The sequence below is a fragment of the Leopardus geoffroyi genome, chromosome X, assembly GCF_018350155.1.
Source record: "Leopardus geoffroyi isolate Oge1 chromosome X, O.geoffroyi_Oge1_pat1.0, whole genome shotgun sequence".
Lineage (NCBI taxonomy): Eukaryota > Metazoa > Chordata > Mammalia > Carnivora > Felidae > Leopardus > Leopardus geoffroyi.
The window spans coordinates 89,873,956-89,895,713 of NC_059343.1; the positions used below are offsets into that span (position 1 = coordinate 89,873,956).

The 21,758-nt window shown below is 36.9% G+C and overlaps 1 pseudogene; it reads right to left on the reverse strand.

The window, feature by feature from the left end:
* Nucleotides 1–8,530: 8,530 nt before the first annotated feature.
* Nucleotides 8,531–9,125, reverse strand: LOC123594871 (annotated as a pseudogene).
* Nucleotides 9,126–21,758: the final 12,633 nt, after the last annotated feature.

Here is a 21,758-nt window from a genome sequence, read left to right on the forward strand (position 1 = left end):
AGCCCTGCATCAGATTCTGTGCTGAGCATGGAGCTTGTTTAAGATTCTTTCTTTCTCTCTCCCCCTCTGCCTCTCTCCCACACTCTCTGTCTCATTAAAAAATTTGAAAAGAGAAATTTTTGTCTAAATGTCATAAAGGTATTCCTTTATGTGTTCTTCTAAAGCTTTTTTGTTACATTTTATATTTAGAAATACAATCCTTTTTGAATAAATTTTTTTTTCTATGGTGTGAGATAGTCATCAAGGTAGTCTATTTCTGGATTCTATTCTCTTTCATTGATCTTTGTCTATCTTCCTGCCAATACCACTGTCTTAATTATTGTAGTTTTATTGTAAACCTTGAAAACTAGTAGTATAAATCCTCCAACTTTGTTCTTCAAGATTGTCTCAGTTATACTAGAACCTTTGCATTTTTATACAAATTTTAAAATTAGCTTATCGATTTACACAAAAAATTCTTCCCCTGGATGTTTTATTTGGATTAAAGTGTATTCATAGTTCAATTTGAGGAGAATTGATATCTTAACAACGTTGAGAATTCCAATTCATGAACATCATATAACTCAATTCATTTATGTCTATTCTCAGTAATGCTTTGTAGTTTTCATCTTAAAGCTTTTATACATCTTTTATGAAATGTGATCCCACCTATTTGAAACTTTTGTTATATAAATTAGAAATAGCATTTAAAAACATTTTTCATCAGTTGATGGACACAGGGGTGCCTGGGTGGCTCAGTCAGTAGAGCATGCGACTCTTTTTATTAAATAGTCTCCATGCCCAGCATGGGGCTTGAACTCATGACCCTGAGATCAAGACCTAAGCTGAGATGGTGTCAGATGCTTAAATGACTGAGCCACCCAGGCGCCCCTGAGCATATGACTCTTGATCTCACAGTTGTGAGTTCGAGCCCCACGTTGGGTGTAGAGAATACTAACAAAATAAAAATTAAAAATAAAGTTGTTTTTCAATTGTTTGTTTCCAGTTATAGGAATACAATTAATTTGTATAGATTTTGTGTTCAGCTACCTTGCTCAGCTATATTCTTTATCTTAATGATCTATCTATAACTTCTTTTGCATATTCTTGGTATAGTATATTATCTGTGAATAATGACAGGTTTGTCTCTTCTTTTTCAATCCTTATGCATTTTATTTAATTATTATTATTCTTTGCCTATTTATTCAGGCTAGGTTCTTCAGTACAATGGCAAATAGAAATGGTAATGCTGGGCAGTTTTTATCTTGTTTATGATTTTAAAGGGGATGTCTTCATTTTTTTATGAACTAGCATCATCTTTTTGCAGGTACCCTTTATCAGGTGAAGAAGCTTTCTCCTACTTTTAATTTTCTAAGAACTTTTCTTACAAATGGATGTTGAATTTTATCAAGTTCTCTTTACATCCATTGAGGTGATCACTTGGTTTCTCTTTTTAAATCTTTGATGTGGTGAATACATTACAGTAGTTCCCCCTTATCTCAGGGGGTTACATTCCAAGACCAGCAGTGGATGCCTGAAACTGTGGACAGTACCAAATCCTATGTATACTATGTTTTTCCTATACATATTTGCTTACAATAAAGTTTAATTTATAAATCAGGCACAGTAAGAGATTAATAATAATAATTAATAACAATGGATTCTAATAAGTTATATGAATGTGGTCTTTTTCCAAATTTCTTATTGTACTGGACTCATCTTTATTCTTGTGACAATGTGAGATGATAAAATGCCTATGTGATGAGGTGAAGTGAGATGAATTCTGTAGCCATTGTGGTGTAATGTTAGGCAAACAATGACCTTCTGACGATACATATGCTTCTGAAAAGTGGTTGACCACGGAGAAATGAAAGTACAGAGAGTGAAACTGCAGATAAGGAGGTATTACTGTATTTGGTATAAAAATACTAAGTTTTTAATTCTTTGAATAAATACCTTTTTTCCATGATATGCTATTTTTACACATTTCCAGATTTGATTTGGTAATTTTTAAAAATGATTTTTGTGTCTTGGTTCATGAATGAGATTGACTTTGCCTGGTTTATGTGAGATTGGAATTCTTTGTTCTTTGAATGTGAATTATTCTTCACTGATAAACCTTGTGGAACTAGAATTTTTGTATATATATTTTTGAATAATTACTCATTTACCTAAAGGTTATAAAACCATTCAGTTTTTCTATTTCTTTTCTTTCCAGTTCAATTTTTGCAACATATATATATATATATATATATATATATATATATATATATATATGTCAGTTTTGGTAAGATATATCTATGGTTTATACAGATTGATACAATTTATTGGCATAATTTTATTATATATTTTATATTTGTTTTGTTTCTGTGATATCTATAATTAGGTACCCCATTTCATTTCTAATATTGTTTATTTCTGTCTTTTATCTTATTTTTCCTTGTTCAATCTTGACAGTAATTTCATTAGTTCTATTGGTCTTTTCAAAGAATCGTCTTTTGTCTTCATTCATTCTCTATTGTTTGCTTTTGTCTATTTCACTAACTTATGCTTTTATTCATTATTATTTCTTGCTATCTTATCTGGGCTTATTTTGCTGTTATTTTACGAACTTCTTAAGAAATATATATTTGGAGGGGCGCCTGGGTGGCGCAGTCGGTTAAGCGTCCGACTTCAGCCAGGTCACGATCTCGCGGTCCGTGAGTTCGAGCCCCGCGTCGGGCTCTGGGCTGATGGCTCGGAGCCTGGAGCCTGTTTCGATTCTGTGTCTCCCTCTCTCTCTGCCCCTCCCCCGTTCATGCTCTGTCTCTCTCTGTCCCAAAAATAAATAAACGTTGGAAAAAAAAATTATAAAAAAAAAGAAATATATATTTGGAGCTGTTTGGAAGTACACTGTAGATATAATGACTATTTATCCTTAAATATTTGTGTGTATTTTCATACATTACCACACAGCAAATATAAAAATTAGGAAATTAACACTGGCTCATTCCGTAATCTAATCTACAAACCTCTTTCAAATTTTGCCATTTATGCTAATAATGTCATTTACAGAAAAAGATTTTTGTTTTCCGGTCCAGGTTCCAACTCAGGATCACACATCACATTTATTTGTGATGTCTCTTTCGCCTCCTTTAATCTAGAATAGTTCCTTATTCTTTCTTTGTCTTTAATGACCTTGATACTTTTGAAGAGTTTAAGCTAGTTATTTTTGTAGAATACTGTCAAAATATGTTTATTTGTTTTTCCATGACTAGATTCAGGCTACACGTTTTGGCAGGAGTACCACAGAATTAATATTGTGTCCTTCTAAGGTGAGGAGTCAACAATGCTGGTTTGTCCATTTCTGTTGATATTAATTTTGATTTATTGGATAAGGTAGAATCTACCAAGTTTCTCCACTATAAGTTTCCCATTTTTCAATTTAATTTTTTTAATGTTTACTTATTTTTGAGAGAGAGGGAGACAGACAGACAGACAGACACAGAATGCGTGTAGGGGAGGGGGCAGAGAAAGAGGGAAACAGAATCCAAAGCAGGATTCGGGCTCTAAGCTGTCAGCACAGAGCCCAATGTGGGGCTCAAACTCATGAGCTGTGAGATCATGACCTGAGCTGAAGTCGGACGCTTAACCGGCTGAGCCACCCAAGTGCCCCTAGCTTCCCATTTTTCAATTTGTAAGTAACAAATATGTTAGAGAGAGAGATTTTGAAATTATGTAAATATTCTACTCCTCCTTAAACTTTCACCCACTTGTTTTAGTATCCCCAGGAAATTCTTACTTAGGCCAATTATTACCATGATAGTTTGGCTTCCAAATTTTGATTTTTAACTGCATAATTCCTTCTACATTAATTAATTGGCACTCTAATGTAAAAAATATATTTTACTCTTTATGTATTTATTTACTTATAGTAGTATGCATTCATGTATTCTCATTTTATTTGACAGGTTATAATTTATCACTCTCATTATGTATTTTGATATTTCAACAATCTTAGATTTGGCTAGTGAAAGTCCTTTTATCAGACGCTTATATCCCTTTGCCATGTGCTTATTATTATTTGAGCACTTCCTTGCTTTCTGACTTTACAAGATACTCCAAAATCATTTTTTAATTACCCAGCCCCTGCTCCGGAATGAGCCATTTCTTCAAGGAGTTCTGTGTTACTATGTGTGTTCATTGCTACTGCAGGTGTCTTTGCTTCCAGGTCCTCTGTATGTATATAGGCCAAGCTACTATATATATAGAAGTACAAAGTACGTAAGATGCAAATTTTTTATTTCAATTTATAATGTTATAATATATAGTGATAAGAAATGAAATATATATGCATGTATTGTACATATAAATTAATTATATGTATGTATATATAAATTATATGTGTGTGTGTGTGTGAAAATCCAAGACTTCACACTGAAACCTTTAATTCTAGTCCAACACCACAGAGCTGATTCTAGCTTTCCCACTTTTCACGGTTGAAACTCCTTTTTCCAACAGTGAGCTATCTGGCTCCCATTATCCATAATATAATTGCTCATTTGCTCAATCCTAGAATGCAGAGGAAGCAGTTTTACGATTACTAACCCATTTCACTGTGAAAAAAAAAGCCCATAACTTATATTCACTATTTGTTTTCAGGTTTTGTTGTTGTTGCTATTGTTGTCATTGTTTTTAGTTTGAGGACATGTATTCAAAACACTATGTTCAAACATTATTTGAGTTTATTCTGCCCCTTCCTTCAGCTTTGTTATGTTAGGTTCATTTGTTTCTATTTTCATTTTATTTTCTGTTTTTCCCCATCCTTTTTTTTAATGTTTATTTTTGAGAGACAGAGTGAGACAGAGCCCAAGTGGGGGAGGGGCAGAGAGAGGGGGACACAGAATCTGAAGCAGGCTCCAGGTTCCCAGCTTCAGCACAGAGCCCAACGCTGGGCTTGAACTCACAGATCACCAGATCGTGACCTGAGCCCAAGTCCGATGCTTAATTGGCTGAACCACCCAGGTGCCCCCACCCCATCCTTTTTGAGGTTTTTTTTTTTTAGTATGTGAAACATTGATATGGTTCCCAAAGTCAGAACCATAGAGAAAAGAATACTCAGAAAAGTGTAATTACCTCCATCCTCAATTCCTTTTCCATCCCCTATCCTTTCTATCCCGCACCACCACTTGGCCATAGTACAAATCTCATTATTTCTGCTTTCTACGCTCTATGCTTCCTTTTGCATATATATACATATATATATATATGATATATACATCCTTCTTTTATATTTATATTTATATTTATCCTTCTTTCTTACACAAAATATAATTTACAATACACTTTTACACTTTGCTTTTTCCATCTACTTAACAGTATGTCCTGGAACTAATGTTAAGAGATCTTCATTCTTTTCTTAAAATTATAATTAATAGACCTTTTAAGCAATTTTAGGTTTACAGAAAAAGTTTTAGCCAAAGGTGTAGAGAGTTCCCATATGCTCCTCATTTCCCTGCAGTTTCCTTTATCTTTAACATCTTGGATTGCAAGGTCCATAGTTGACATTAAGGTTCAGTTTCTGTGTTGTAAATTCTACAGGTTTTGATAAATGTATATTAACATATATCAATTATTAATAGTATCATACAGAAAGTTCACTGCCCTGAAAGTCTCCTGTGCTCCAACTATTCATCTGCCCATCTCCTCCAAATTCCTGGCAACCACTGATTTTTTCACTCTCTCAATAATTTTCTTTTCCAAAATGTCATATAGGTGGAATCACACAATGTATAGCCTTTCAGGTTGGCTTCTTTCAGTTAGCAGTATGCATTTAGGGTTCTTCCATGTCTTTTCATGTCATGATACTTCATTTCTTTTTATCACTGAATAACATTCCATTGTATGGATGCTTTGTTTATTCATTCACCTATTGTTTCCAATTTTGGCAATTGTGAATACATCTTCTATGAACACTTGTATGCAAGTTTTTTTTTTAAGATTTTATTTTTTAAAAATAATCTCTACATCCAATGTGGGACTCAAACTTACAACCCTGAGATCAAGAGTTGCATGCTCTACAGACTGAGCCAGCCAGGCACCCCTGTGTGCAGGTTTTGGTTAGAGAAATAAGTTTTCAACCAATTTGGGTAAAATACAAAGGAGCACAGTTGCTGGAAAATATGGTAAAATTATGTCTGGTTTTGTAAGAAACTGTCAAACTATCTTCCAAAGCAGCTGTACCACTTTGCATTCCCACTAGCAATGAAAGAGAGTTCCTATTGCTCCACATCCTCTCTAGCATTTATTGTTGACAGTGTTGTGGATTTTGGTCATTTTAATGGGTGTGTAGTGGTATCTCAGTGTTCTAATTTGCATTTCTCTAATGATATATGACTTTGAGCATCTTTTCATAGGCTTCCTGCCATCTGTATATCTTCTTTGGTGAGGTATCTTGTCAGATATTTTGCCCATCTTAAAATTCTATTTTTTTCATGCTGTTAAATTTTAAGAGTTCTTTATATATTTCGGATACCTGTTCTTTATCTGATATGTTTTACAGAGATTTTCTCCCAGTCTGTGGCTTATCTGTTAACAGCAACTACTGTAGAGCAGAAGTTTTTAATTTTAATGAAGTCTAACTTATTAATTTTTTGTTTTATGGATTGTGCTTTTGGTATTGTGTTCTATGAAGTTATTGACAAACCAAAAGCCACATAGATTTTCTCTTGTTATCTTCTAGGAGTTCCATAGTTTTGCATTTTACTTTTAGGTTTATGATCCATTTGGGGTTAATTTTTGTGAAAGGCTTAAAGTCTGCATCTACATGAATACTTTTGCATGTGAATGTCTAGTTGTTCCAGCACTATTTCTTGAAAAGATTATTTTTTTACACTGATTGTCTTAGCTCCTTTATCAAAGATCAGTTGACTATAGTTGTGTGGGTCTATTTCTGATCTCTTTATTCCATTGATCTATTTGTCTATTGTTTTCACCAATATTACACTGTCTTGATTAAAGTAGCTTTATAGTAAGTCTTGAAGCCAGATAGTGTCAGCCCTCTGACTTTGTTCTCTTTCAATATTTTGTTCTCTTTTAGAGAGCACATGTGCATGCACACACACAAGCAGGGGAGGGGCAGAGAGAGAGAGAGAATCCCATGCTGACAGCATGGAGCCTGATGTGGGGCTCTATCTCACAGTTTGTGAGATCATGACCTGAGCCAAAACCAACAGTCAGAACCCAACCAACTGAGCCACTCAGGCGCCCTAACTTTTACATTTTCATATAAACTTTAGGATTAGTTTTTTTGATACACATAAAATAACTGATGGGATTTTCATTGGGATTATATATATATAGATCCAATCTATAGATCAAGTTGGAGAGAAATGATATCTTGATAATATTGTTTCTTCCTATCTCTGTGTATCGAATATCTTTCTATTTAGATATTCTTTGATTTTTTCCATCAGAGTTTTATAGCTTTCCTCATATAAATCTTGCACATATTTTGTTATATTTATAGCTTGCACATATTTTGTTAGATTTATACCTAAGTATTTCATTTTCTTGGTGCTAAATGCATTGTGTTTAAAACACTTTTTTAGGTTTAATGAGGTTTACTACAAAAAATTGCACATATTAAATGTATATGTCTAATGAGTTTGGGCATATAAATATATTTGTGATACTTATCACCACAACCAGGGTGATAAGCATAACCATTACCTCCAAACATTTCATTGTGTTCTTTTGCATTTTGTTTTGTTTTGTTAAGGATACTTAACATGGGATATATCATCTTCACATATTTTAAAGTGCATGATACCATATACAACAATGATATTGTTGGGGTTTTTTTAAGCAAGTTCTACATGCAACATGGGGCTTGAACTCATGACGCTGAGATCAGGAGTTGCATGCTCTTCTAACTGAGCCATCCAGGATCCCCATTATTGTTTTTAATTTCAAATTCCAATTTGTGCCTTTTGTGTTTTATCCTTGTAACCTTGCTATAGTTGCTTCTTGGTCAGGAGCCTTTTGGTTGATTCTTTGGGGTTTTCAACACAATCATATCATCTGTGAACAAAGACAGTTTTATTTCTTCCTTCCCGACCTGTATTCCTTTTCTTGCCATATTTCATTATCTAGTACTTTCAGTATGATGTTGAATAGGAATGATGTTGAATGGTGAGATGGGCAGCCTGACTTTGTTTCTGATTTTAGGGGAAAACCATCTAGTTTCTTACCATTAGAGAAGATGTCATCTATTGGTTGTTGGTAGATGTTCTTTATCATGTCAAGGAAGTTCCTCTTGACTCATACTTTGCTAAGAGTTTCTATAATGAATCGTGTTGGATTTTATCAAATGCTTTTTCTTTTTTTGGCTGGGTACAGTGCACTTTATTGATAGTACATGACAAAGTTGGGCTCCCTAAGTTTCTCCCTTTCTACAGGAGTTCTGGGATTGAAACTTTATTCAGGTTGGGGATTCTCAGTGTGTTGAGGGATGAGTTGGGGCAAGGACTCTTCAGTAGCTGAGAGATTCTCTCTTCCTCTCATGCTCTCACTGGGGCTGGTATTTCAGGGGGCTCTTACTCCTTGGAGGCCATGTGGACCATAAGGTCCATCACCTGGTTGCTGTAGCCAAATTCACTGTAGTACCAGGAAATGAGCTAGACTAAGAGGTCATTGAGAGCAATACCAGCCCTAGCATCAGAGGTGTAAGAGTGGGTGTCACTGTTAAAGTCACAGGAGGCAACTTGGTCCTCATTGTAGCCTAGGATTCCCTCGAGGGGGGCCTCTGGTGCCTGCTTCACCATATTTTTTATGTCATTGTATTTGGCAGCTTTCTCCAGGCAGCAGGTTGGATCTATGACTGACACACTGGGGATGGGGACATGTAAGGCCATACCAGTAAGCTTCCGATTCAGCTCAGAAATAACCTTGCTCACAGCCTTGACAGCACCAGTAGAAGCAGGGATAATGCTGTGGGCAGCCCATCAGCCATCACACCACAGCTTTCCAGAGTGGCCATCCACAACCTTTTGGGTGGTAGTGATAGCATAGACTGTGGTCATGAGTCCCTCCATGATGCTAAAGTTGCCATGGATGACTTTGGCCAGAGGGGCCAAGTAGTTGGTGGTCCAGCTATACTAGTGGATTCATCGATTTCTCCTTTAATTTCTATCAGTTTTTGCCTTACATATTTAGACACTGTTGTTAGTTGCACACATATTAAGGATTGCTATCTCTTCCTGGAGAGTTGAACTTTTATCATTATGTAATGCCCCTTTTTTTTTTTAATTTTTTTTTCAACGTTTATTTATTTTTGGGACAGAGAGAGAGCATGAACGGGGGAGGGGCAGAGAGAGAGGGAGACACAGAATCGGAAACAGGCTCCAGGCTCTGAGCCATCAGCCCAGAGCCTGACGCGGGGCTCGAACTCACGGACCGCGAGATCGTGACCTGGCTGAAGTCGGACGCCCAACCGACTGCGCCACCCAGGCGCCCCTGTAATGCCCTTCTTTATCTCTAATAATTTTCCTTGCTCTGAAGTCTGCTTTGTCTGACTTTCTTTTGTTACTACTGCTACTCTGACTTTCTTTTGTTTACTTTTAGCATGCTGTATCTTTCTCTGTCCCTTTACTTTTAATCTATATATGTCTTCACATTTAAAATGTCTTTTTGTCAACAATATAGTTGGGTCTTGTTTTTTGATCCATTTTGACAATTTCTGTCTTTAACTGGTGTATTTAATCTATTGATTAACAGTGATTATCATTATAGTTGAATTTGCATCAACCACATTTGTTATTGTTTTCTATTACTTGCCCTTGTTCTTTGTTATTTTTTTGGTCTTCCACTCTTTTTCTGTCTTCTCTGGTTTTGAGTATTTTGACTGATTTCATTTTTTCTCTATTCTTAGCATATCAATTGCATTTCTCTTTTACTTTTTAGTGGTTGTCCATTCTTTTGCAAAATACATTTACAACTAATTCAAGTCTACTTTCAAATAATAGTCTACTACTACATGCAGAGTACAAATACCTTATAACAAAGTATTCCCATTTTCTCCTTCCTGTCCCTAATAGCATTGTTATCATTCATTTCATTTATCTATAAGCTATATAACTGAGTATATTGTTGCTAATATTTTGAACAAAGTGTTACTTGTTAGATTGATTAACCATAAGAGAAATAAAAGGTTTTATTTTACCTTTATTCCTAATGCTGCTCTAATGTTTTTCCTTTCTTCACGTAGATCGGAGTTTCCGATTTATATCATTTTTGTTCTTCCTGAAGAACTTTTAAAATCATTTCTCCAAGGCAGATCTAGTAGCAACAAATTCCCTCAATTTTTGTCTGAGAATGTATTACTCTTTCACTTTAAAAAATTTTTCAATGTTTATTTATTTTTGAGAGAAAGATAGACAGAGTGTGAATGGAGGACGGACAGAGAGAGGGGAAAACACAGAATCTGAAGCAGGCTCCAGGCTCTGAGCTGTCAGCAGAGAGACCGACGTGGGGCTCAAACTCACAGACCGTGAGATCATGACCTGAGCTGAAGTCAGATGCTCAACCTACTGAGCCACCCAGGCGCTCTGCTGCTTCTTTTTTTTTTTTTTTTTCAACTGTTTATTTATTTACTTTTGAGAGACAGAGCATGAGTGGGGGAGGTGCAGAGAGAGAGGGAGACACAGAATCCAAAGCAGGCTCCAGGTTCTCAGCTATCAGCACAGAGCCCGACGCGGGGCTCAAACTCACGAACTGCGAGATCATGACCTGAGCCAAAGTCAGACACTTAACTGACTGAGCCACCCAGGTGCCCCACTCTTTTGCTTTTTTAAAAGAGATTTTATTTTTAAGTAATCTTTGCACACAACATTGGGCTCGAACTCACAACCCTGAGATCAAGAGTTGCACATTCTACCAACTGAGCCAGCCAGGTGCCCCTACTCTTTCACTTTTGAATAATCATTTCACTGGGCACAGAATCCTGGGTTGATGATTTATTTCTTTTAGCACTTTAGTATTTAAAACATTTTTAAAAAATGTTTTCTTTATTTTTGACAGAGAGAGAGAGATAGAGCACTAGCGGGAGAGGGGCAGAGAGAGAGGGAGACACAGAATCCGAAGCAGGGTCCAGGCTCTGAGGTGTCAGCACAGAGCCCAACACAGGGCTCGAACTTACAGACTGCGAGATCATGACCTGAGCCCACTGAGCCACCCAGGCGCCCCTAGCACTTTAGTATTTTAAATCACTTTCTTCTTACTGCATGGTTTCTGAAGGAAAACTCTTATCTTTTCTTATCCCTCCTTCTTTATACATAAGGTGCTTCCCCCCTCTATATTTTCCTCTATTTTTCCATCATCATTCAGCTCCAAGGCTCCAATAATTCTTATAATTTTTATCCCTCCTTCTTTATACATAAGGTGTTTCCCCGCCCCCTCCCCCCCCGCTCTGTATTTTCTTCTATTTTTCCATCATCATTCAGCTCCAAGACAGGCAATATATTCCTTTTGATTATTGAAAAGACAGATTTATTTATAGATTACTCTTAAATGACCTCAGAAATTGGGGATTCAAGATTTGTATAAGGACCTTTTGTTTAATTCCACACCTGACGAGGCCCTGGGCTTTGTCTTCTGTTCTCTGTGCCCTTTAAATATGTAAAAAGTAATGCTTAATTCCACCCAATTTGGTATTATCAAGATGAAAGCTTCAGTGTTCTACTTAACTTTCTGGGAAGCCATATGTTTTTTAAGTTTTTAAAATTTTAATTCCAGTATAGTTAACATACAGTGCTATATTAATTTCATGTGGACAATATAGTGATTCAACAATTCTATACACAGAAACCATATTTTTTAAATACCTAGCCAAACTATTCCTCACCTTTTGCCAGAGCATAAGAGGCACTGAAAATATTCGATGAATTATTTTTGTTGTTTTCAGATGGAGGGTCATTCTGGGCACATATTCTGTTTTGTTGCTAAAATGAAACCTTTTGAGAAAACAGAAAAGACCATAGTTTTATATTTTCGTATATTTTGTGTACAACAAAAATACATTCTACTATTTTTTGGTCTGAACACTTAGTTTCCTTTTAGGGTAGTCATCATTAATAATACAGTTGATCCTGAAGGACTAGAAACAACATGTCAATAATTAAAAGCAAATACATTATCTTATAATCATTAGTATCAACTTTATTTCCTTTCTACTTGAAAAAGAGATTACAAAAGATAATTTTTCAATCTTTTGATATTATTCATTGCTTCATTTTTTAAGAGAAATCCTTTAAAGGCATCTTCTCTTACCACTGTGCTGGAAGATAGGTTATCAAAATCTTTAGTAATATTTTTCTTTATAGCTGTGATAAATCTGAATGAAAGCCATATTACACATCTTGGTAATTTCTATGGATTATAAGGACTCAGTCTTTCAAAAGATGAAGGTGTATTGTGATTAGTGAATGATACCTGTCATATCTTTAGAAATTCCCTTGTCTTTGTGATTAGGGGAGAACTATCTCTCTCTCTCTCTCTCTCTCTCTCTCTCTCTCTCTGTCAGAGAGACTGTAAAAATATGAAATGGCTTCTGTTTTGCAGTTATCCTGGTGGTATAATATTCTTTAGTGATATGATAATTTGAAAAACCTGGAGTTTCTGAAGCAAAAGATTAACTTGTCATGAGCTTGTCAAACAAGGCCATAATTTGAAGTGGAAAAAGTTATCCTCAGTTCATCTTCGTAATTTCTGAATTTATGACATTTCCATGCTTTTATATTTATATTGAGTTCCCTAAATCTTAATAAAAGCTTTTATTTTGCCCTTACACTATGGAAAAGCATTTATGTACTATTACAATCTAACATTTCTGCCAATTTATGCTATAAATAAAGAGTTGTTCTCTATAGACAGGTAACTCAATAATTGTTTGACATCTGTGGCTAGCTATAATATTAAACAGAAATGGAATCTACTGCACTCACTTAAATGCTATTTTAGACATAAAAGAAATAACTTTAAAAAGAATAATTTAATGTTGTGAATGATCCAAATATCAATGTTAGGATTTCTATATCTGACACAGACACTATTATTATATAATATACTTTATACAATGTGAGAGATGAAATAAACTTTATATTTTGTTCTGTCAGCTTCTTTGTATGTACAGTGCTAACTGAGGCTTTTAATATTCCTGAAAGCCAGAAGTCTAATATTCAGTAATTATGGAATTTTCAAAATATTAGGAATTTGGGGGGAAAAGCCTTATTCAGATTAATATGATCATCACCAACGTTAAGAATATCATTTTATTTTATTTTTTTCAATATATGAAATTTATTGTCAAATTGGTTTCCATACAACACTCAGTGTCATCCCAAAAGGTGCCTTCTTCAAAACCCATCACCCACCCTCCGCTCCCTCCCACCCCCCATCAACCCTCAGTTTGTTCTCAGTTTTTAACTGAGAGCTTTGGCTCTCTCCCACTCTAACCTCTATTTTTTTTTTTCCTTCCCCTCCCCCATGGGTTTCTGTTAAGTTTCTCAGGATCCACATAAGAGTGAAAGCATATGATATCTGTCTTTCTCTGTATGGCTTATTTCACTTAGCATCACACTCTCCAGTTCCATCCACGTTGCTACAAAAGGCCATATTTCATTCTTTCTCATTGCCACGTAGTATTCCATTCTGTATATAAACCACAATTTCTTTATCTATTCATCAGTTGATGGACATTTAGGCTCTTTCCATAATTTGGCTATTGTTGAGAGTGCTGCTATAAACATTGGGGTACAGGTGCCCCTATGCATCAGTACTCCTGTATCCCTTGGGTAAATTCCTAGCAGTGCTATTGCTGGGTCATAGGGTAGGTCTATTTTTAATTTTCTGAGGAACCTCCACACTGCTTTCCAGAGCGGCTGCACCAATTTGCATTCCCACCAACAGTGCAAGAGGGTTCCCATTTCTCCACATCCTCTCCAGCATCTACAGTCTCCTGATTTGTTCATTTTGGCCACTCTGACTGGCGTGAGGTGATATCTGAGTGTGATTTTGATTTGTATTTCCCTGATAAGGAGCGACGTTGAACATCTTTTCATGTGCCTGTTGGCCATCTGGATGTCTTCTTTAGAGAAGTGTCTATTCATGTTTTCTGCCCATTTCTTCACTGGGTTATTTGTTTTTTGGGTGTGGAGTTTGGTGAGCTCTTTATAGATTTTGGATACTAGCCCTTTGCCCGATATGTCATTTGCAAATATCTTTTCCCATTCCGTTGGGTGCCTTTTAGTTTTGTTGGTTGTTTCCTTTGCTGTGCAGAAGCTTTTTATCTTCATAAGGTCCCAGTAATTCATTTTTGCTTTTAATTCCCTTGCCTTTGGGGATGTGTCGAGTAAGAGATTGCTACGGCTGAGGTCAGAGAGGTCTTTTCCTGCTTTCTCCTCTAGGGTTTTGATGGTTTCCTGTCTCACATTCAGGTCCTTTATCCATTTTGAGTTTATTTTTGTGAATGGTGTGAGAAAGGGGTCTAGTTTCAACCTTCTGAATGTTGCTGTCCAGTTCTCCCAGCACCATTTGTTAAAGAGACTGTCTTTTTTCCATTGGATGTTCTTTCCTGCTTTGTCAAAGATGAGTTGGCCATACGTTTGTGGGTCTAGTTCTGGGGTTTCTATTCTATTCCATTGGTCTATGTGTCTGTTTTTGTGCCAATACCATGCTGTCTTGATGATGACAGCTTTGTAGTAGAGGCTAAAGTCTGGGATTGTGATGCCTCCTGCTTTGGTCTTCTTCTTCAGAATTACTTTGGCTATTCAGGGCCTTTGTGGTTCCATATGAATTTTAGGATTGCTTGTTCTAGTTTCGAGAAGAATGCTGGTGCAATTTTGATTGGGATTGCATTGAATGTGTAGATAGCTTTGGGTAGTATTGACATTTTGACAATGTTTATTCTTCCAATCCATGAGCAGGGAATGTCTTTCCATTTCTTTATATCTTCTTCAATTACCTTCATAAGCTTTCTATAGTTTTCAGCATACAGATCTTTTACATCTTTGGTTAGATTTATTCCTAGGTATTTTATGCTTCTTGGTACAATTGTGAATGGGATCAGTTTCTTTATTTGTCTTTCTGTTGCTTCATTATTAGTGTATAAGAATGCAACTGATTTCTGTACATTGATTTTGTATCCTGCAACTTTGCTGAATTCATGTATCAGTTCTAGCAGACTTTTGGTGGAGTCTATCAGATTTTCCATGTATACTATCATGTCATCTGCAAAAAGCGAAAGCTTGACTTCATCTTTGCCAATTTTGATGCCTTTGATTTCCTTTTGTTGTCTGATTGCTGGTGCTAGAACTTCCAACACTATATTAAACAACAGCGGTGAGAGTGGGCATCCCTGTCGTGTTCCTGATCTCAGAGAAAAAGCTCTCAGTTTTTCCCCATTGAGGATGATGTTAGCTGTGGGCTTTTCATAAATGGCTTTTATGATGTGTAAGTATGTTCCTTCTATCCCGACTTTCTCAAGGGTTTTTATTAAGAAACGGTGCTGGATTTTGTCAAAGGCCTTTTCTGCATCGATTGACAGGATCCTATGGTTCTTATCTTTTCTTTGATTAATGTGATGTATCACGTTGATTGATTTGCGAATGCTGAACCAGCCCTGAATCCCAGGAATGAATCCCACTTGATCATGGTGAATAATTCTTTTTATATGCTGTTGAATTCGATTTGCTAGTATCTTTTTGAGAATTTTTGCATCCATATTCATCAGGGATATTGGCCTGTAGTTCTCTTTTTTTACTGGGTCTCTGTCTGGTTTAGGAATCAAAGTAATACTGGCTTCATGGAATGAGTCTGGAAGTTTTCCTTCCCTTTCTATTTCTTGGAATAGCTTGAGAAAGATAGGTATTATCTCTGCTTTAAACGTCTGGTAGAACTCCCCTGGGAAGCCATCTGGTCCTGGACTCTTATTTGTTGGGAGATTTTTGATAACCAATTCAATTTCTTCGCTGGTTATGTGTCTGTTCAAGCTTTCTATTTCCTCATGATTGAGTTTTGGAAGAGTGTGGGTGTTTAGGAATTGGTCCATTTCTTCCAGGTTGTCCAATTTGTTGGCATATAATTTTTCATAGTATTCCCTGATAATTGTTTGTATCTCTGAGGGACTGGTTGTAATAATTCCATTTTCATTCATGATTTTATCTATTTGGGTCATCTCCCTTTTCTTTTTGAGAAGCCTGGCTAGAGGTTTGTCAATTTTGTTTATTTTTTCAAAAAACCAACTCTTGGTTTCATGGATCTGCTCTACAGTTTTTTTAGATTCTATATTGTTTATTTCTGCTCTGATCTTTATTATTTCTCTTCTTCTGCTGGGTTTAGGCTGCCTTTGCTGTTCTGCTTCTATTTCCTTTAGGTGTGCTGTTAGATTTTGTATTTGGGATTTTTCTTGTTTCTTCAGATAGGCTGGATTGCAATGTATTTTCCTCTCAGGACTGCCTTTGCTGCGTCCCAAAGCGTTTGGATTGTTGTATTTTCATTTTCGTTTGTTTCCATATATTTTTAAATTTCTTCTCTAATTGCCTGGTTGACCCACTCATTCTTTAGTAGGGTGTTCTTTAACCTCCATGCTTTTGGAGGTTTTCCAGACTTTTTCCTGTGGTTGATTTCAAGCTTCATAGCATTGTGGTCTGAAAGTATGCATGGTATAATTTCAATTCTTGTGAACTTATGAAGGGCTGATTTGTGACCCAGTATATGATCTATCTTGGAGAATGTTCCATGTGCACTCGAGAAGAAAGTATATTCTGTTGCTTTGGGATGCAGAGTTCTAAATATATCTGTCAAGTCCATCTGATCCAATGTATCATTCAGGGCCCTTGTTTCTTTATTGACCATGTGTCTAGATGATCTATCCATTTCTGTTAGTGGAGTGTTAAAGTCCCCTGCAATTACCACATTCTTATCAATAAGGTTGCTTATGTTTATGAGTAATTGTTTTATATATTTGGGGGCTCTGGTATTCGGCGCATAGACATTTATAATTGTTAGCTCTTCCTGACGGATAGACCCTGTGATTATTATATAATGACCTTCTTCATCTCTTGTTACAGCCTTTAATTTAAAGTCTAGTTTGTCTGATATAAGTATGGCTACTCCAGCTTTCTTTTGACTTCCAGTAGCATGATAATTAGTTCTCCATCCCCTCACTCTCAATCTAAAGGTGTCCTCAGATCTAAAATGAGTCTCTTGTAGACAGCAAATAGATGGGTCTTGTTTTTTTATCCATTCTGATACCCTATGTCTTTTGGTTGGCGCATTTAATCCATTTACATCCAGTGTTATTATAGAAAGATACGGGTTTAGAGTCATTGTGATGTCTGTATGTTTTATGCTTGTAGCGATATCTCTGGTACTTTGTCTCACAGGATCCCCCTTAGGATCTCTTGTAGGGCTGGTTTAGTGGTGACAAATTCCTTCAGTTTTTGTTTGTTTTGGAAGACCTTTATCTCTCCTTCTATTCTAAATGACAGACTTGCTGGATAAAGGATTCTCGGCTGCATGTTTTTTCTGTTTAGCACACTGAAGATATGGTGCCAATACTTTCTGGCTTGCCAAATTTCAAAAGAGAGATCATTCACGAGTCTTATAGGTCTCCCTTTATATGTGAGGGCACGTTTACCCCTTGCTGCTTTCACAATTTTCTCTTTATCCTTGTATTTTGCCAGTTTCACTATGATATGTCGTGCAGAAGATCGATTCAAGTTACGTCTGAAGGGAGTTCTCTGTGCCTCTTGGATTTCAATGCCTTTTTCCTTCCCCAGTTCAGGGAAGTTCTCAGCTATTATTTCTTCAAGTACCCCTTCAGCACCTTTCCCTCTCTCTTCCTCCTCTGGGATACCAATTATGCGTATATTATTTCTTTTTAGTGCATCACTTAGTTCTCTAATTTTCCCCTCATACTCCTGGATTTTTTTATCTCTCTTTTTCTCAGCTTCCTCTTTTTCTATAACTTTATCTTCTAGTTCACCTATTCTCTCCTCTGCCTCTTCAATCCGAGCCGTCGTCGTTTCCATTTTGTTTTGCATTTTATTTAAAGAGTTTTTCAACTCCTCGTGACTGTTCCTTAGTCCCTTGATCTCTGTAGCAAGAGATTCTCTGCTGTCCTCTATACTGTTTTCAAACCCAGCGATTAATTTTATGACTATTATTCTAAATTCACTTTCTGTTATATTATTTAAATCCTTTTTGATCAGTTCATTAGCTGTTGTTATTTCCTGGAGATTCTTCTGAGGGGAATTCTTCCATTTGGTCAGTTTGGATAGTCCCTGGAGTGGTGAGGACCTGCAGAGCACTTCCCCTGTGCTGTGGTGTATAACTGGAGTTGGTGGGCGGGGCCGCAGTCAGACCTGATATCTGCCCCCAGCCCACTGCTGGGGCCACAGTCAGACTGTAGTGTGCCTTCTCTTCCCCTCTCCTAGGGGCTGGATTCACTGAGGGGTGGCGTGGCCTGTCTGGGCTACTTGCACACTGCCAGGCTTGTGGTGCTGGGGATCCTGTGTATTAGCTGGGGTGGGTAGGCAAGGTGCACAGGGGCAGGAGGGGCAGGCTTAGCTCGCTTCTCCTTAGGTGATCCACTTCAGGAGGGGCCCTGTGGCAGCGGGAGGGAGTCAGATCAGCTGCCGGAGGTTTGGCTCCGCAGAAGCACAGAGTTGGGTGTTTGCGTGGAGCGAGCAAGTTCCCTGGCAGGATCTGGTTCCCTTTGGGATTTTGGCTGGGGGATGGGCGAGGGAGATGGCGCTGGCGAGCGCCTTTGTTCCCCGCCAAGCTGAGCTCTGTCGTCCGGGGGCTCAGCAACTCTCCCTCCCTTTGTCCTCCAGCCTTCCCGCTTTCTGAGCAGAGCTGTTAACTTATGACCTCCCAGACGCTAAGTCGCGCTTGCTGTCGGAACACACTCCGTCTGGCCCCTCCGCTTTTGCCAGCCAGACTCAGGGGCTCTGCTTGGCCGGCAGGCTGCCCCTCTGCCCCGGCTCCCTCCCACCAGTCCCTGGAGTGTGCACCGCCTCTCCGCCCTTCCTACCCTCTTCCGTGGGCCTCTCGTCTGTGCTTGGCTCTGGCGACTCCGTTCTGCTAATCCTCTGGCGGTTTTCTGGGTTATTTAGGCAGGTGTAGGTGGAATCTAAGTGATCAGCAGGACGCGCGGTGAGCCCAGCGTCCTCCTCCGCCGCCATCTTCCGGGAATCCGTTAAGAATATCATTTTAAATAAACCTTGGAGTTTGAATTCTTCTGCCTCTATGCTAAACCTTTCTTTTTAAGATCTTTTTGAATATGCATGTGTTTTCTTTTCAGTAGTGGGTATAATTCTAACACATTTCTGATCTTGATTATGACATTAGAACTTAAAGTTGGAGTAGTTAAAAAGATCTATCCTCTCTGCAACCAAAACTTAATTAATCACTATTAGTGCCTCTAGTTATATATCTCATCTACTATCTTGATTGTTTTACTTCCCAGCTTAAAGACCTTCACTGTTTTCTCAGTACCCAAAAGATAAAGTTAAATTGTTTACATACATAAAAGACCCTTCAAAGTTAGTCCTTATCTACTCTTCAGCCTCCTTTCTTATCACTTTCTCTCATTTTCCCATGTTCCATCTATATACATCTTGCAATTCCCACATGACATTGTGCCTATAGGCACTTGGGCATGCTATTCCTTCTGCCTGGAATCTCTGTTCCCTTCATTGCCACAAAGAGAACTCATTCATTTCCCAAGGCCCAAGTAATATTCTCAAATATTACTTTGTCATTCTCAAATAAAACTTTAAGTTTTACCTTACTTCCCCAGGCACAGTTAAGGTATTTCTTCCTTTTAGTTATGATATACCAGGCTGCAGTAACAAATAGATTCCAACATTTTATCACATTTGCACTATATAAATATTTTCTTTCTCTTCTAACAGTTGTGAGAGATTTTTCAGGTTGGTGATATAGCTCTCTTTTATGTTGTAATTCAAGACTTAGCTGAGAAAGCACAAGAGTCTTCAACACATGGCTTCCATGTTGCCCTGAATGTTGACACCCTTTTACTATCACACATTTAACATAATTATATGTCTCAAGTATTTCCTCTACATACATTCTGGGTTCTCTGTTTTGTTCCATTGATCTATATGTCTATTTTTATGTCAGTACCACACTGTTTTAATTACTACAGTTTTGTAATATAGTTTGAAATCAAGATGTGTGATGCCTCCAGCTTTGTTTTTTTTCTTGATTTCTTTGGCTGTTCAGACTCTGTTTTGGTTTCATGTGAGTTTTAGGGTTGCTTTTTCTATTTCTGTGAAAAATGCCATTGTGATTTTGATAGGGATTGTGTTGAATCTATAGATGGCTTTGGGTAGCATGGACATTTTAACAATATTAGCTCTTCCAGTCTATGAACATAGGTGTCCTTCCACTTGTTTTTGTCTTCTTCGATTTCTTTCCACAAAGGTTTGTAGTTTTCATTGATTTTTGATCTTTTTAAGTGATTTTAAAAGGTATTCTTGTAGGCTTTTAACTTGTAAAGGTATGCTTAAAAAACAGCAGCATCTACATTTTATCATCACTCTTTCACCTAAAAGTGAATAATTAAGTGATTGATGATTCTAGTTTTCTTGCTTAAGCTAGTATGCAAAACGTAATTACTGTTACGCAGTAGTTCCTTTGGATATTTCTGTCCTCTGAAAATCATATTCTTTTATTTACATTCATAGAAACTTCATTATATGAAGTAGCCATTTGTTTTATGCAAATCTCAATTCTATATTTGTTCTCAATGAAATGTTTTACGAATTTATTTGTAGATAAGTAAAAACCTCCAAAATTATAACATTGCCTAATTTCTATTTTGGGAGAAAAATTGTGTTTTCTGGTCAAGTTTTCTGTAAAGTAGACATAGACTACTAACTTGTTAACACATTTTACATTTTTTAAATGATATCTTTGTACTCACAAAAGTTTTAGTGCTCTCTCCTTCAAATATTCTGTTTATTCTATGTATGTTGGCTCTTATACGTATAACAGCATACTTACCTATCAGCCCAAGCTGGACATTTCTGTAGTCTATGTGTAACTTGGCATTGTAAACGGTTGGTTTTCCTCCTCCTACCAAATTGGTAGTTATATATCCTTATATGCTGGCCCACATTCCAATTTAGCTATTTTCCTTTTAAAGCTTCTGGAAAATGTGTAAAAATATAGGTATGTATATTATGTTCTTGCTTAATTTTAACCACTTCCTATATATGTCAATTGCACATTTAAAAGGTTGGCATCCTAGGTTGCCGTCAATTTTCTTTATACCATTGTCACAGCCCTGGCCTATTTTCACACCTGTGTTTAGTTTCTTTTACTCTAGTGGGATCTACATTGGTCTGAATATTATGCTTTTGTCATAGTTTGCCTCATGGTCTTTCCTTTTTCATACAAGATTCTGGTGACATTTTGATTAAGAGGAGCCTAGTCCTCCTGTGAGGCCTACAACAAGAGTTGTTCTGGGTTCTGGAGAATTTTTAGAATCCACCTTTTTTTTTTTTTTTTTTTTTTTTTTAAATCTCTGCATGGAATTGATGCTTTTTAGAAAGCACTAACATAGAGATTTTGGTCTGTAATTTCTTGTCTTGGGCTCTAAGTTTGGCTTTCAAGACTGTATTTTCTATTTTTTAAAAATATTTTTAATGTTTATTTGTTTTTGAGAGAGACACACACACAGAGCATGAATGGGGGAGGGGCAGAGAGAGAGG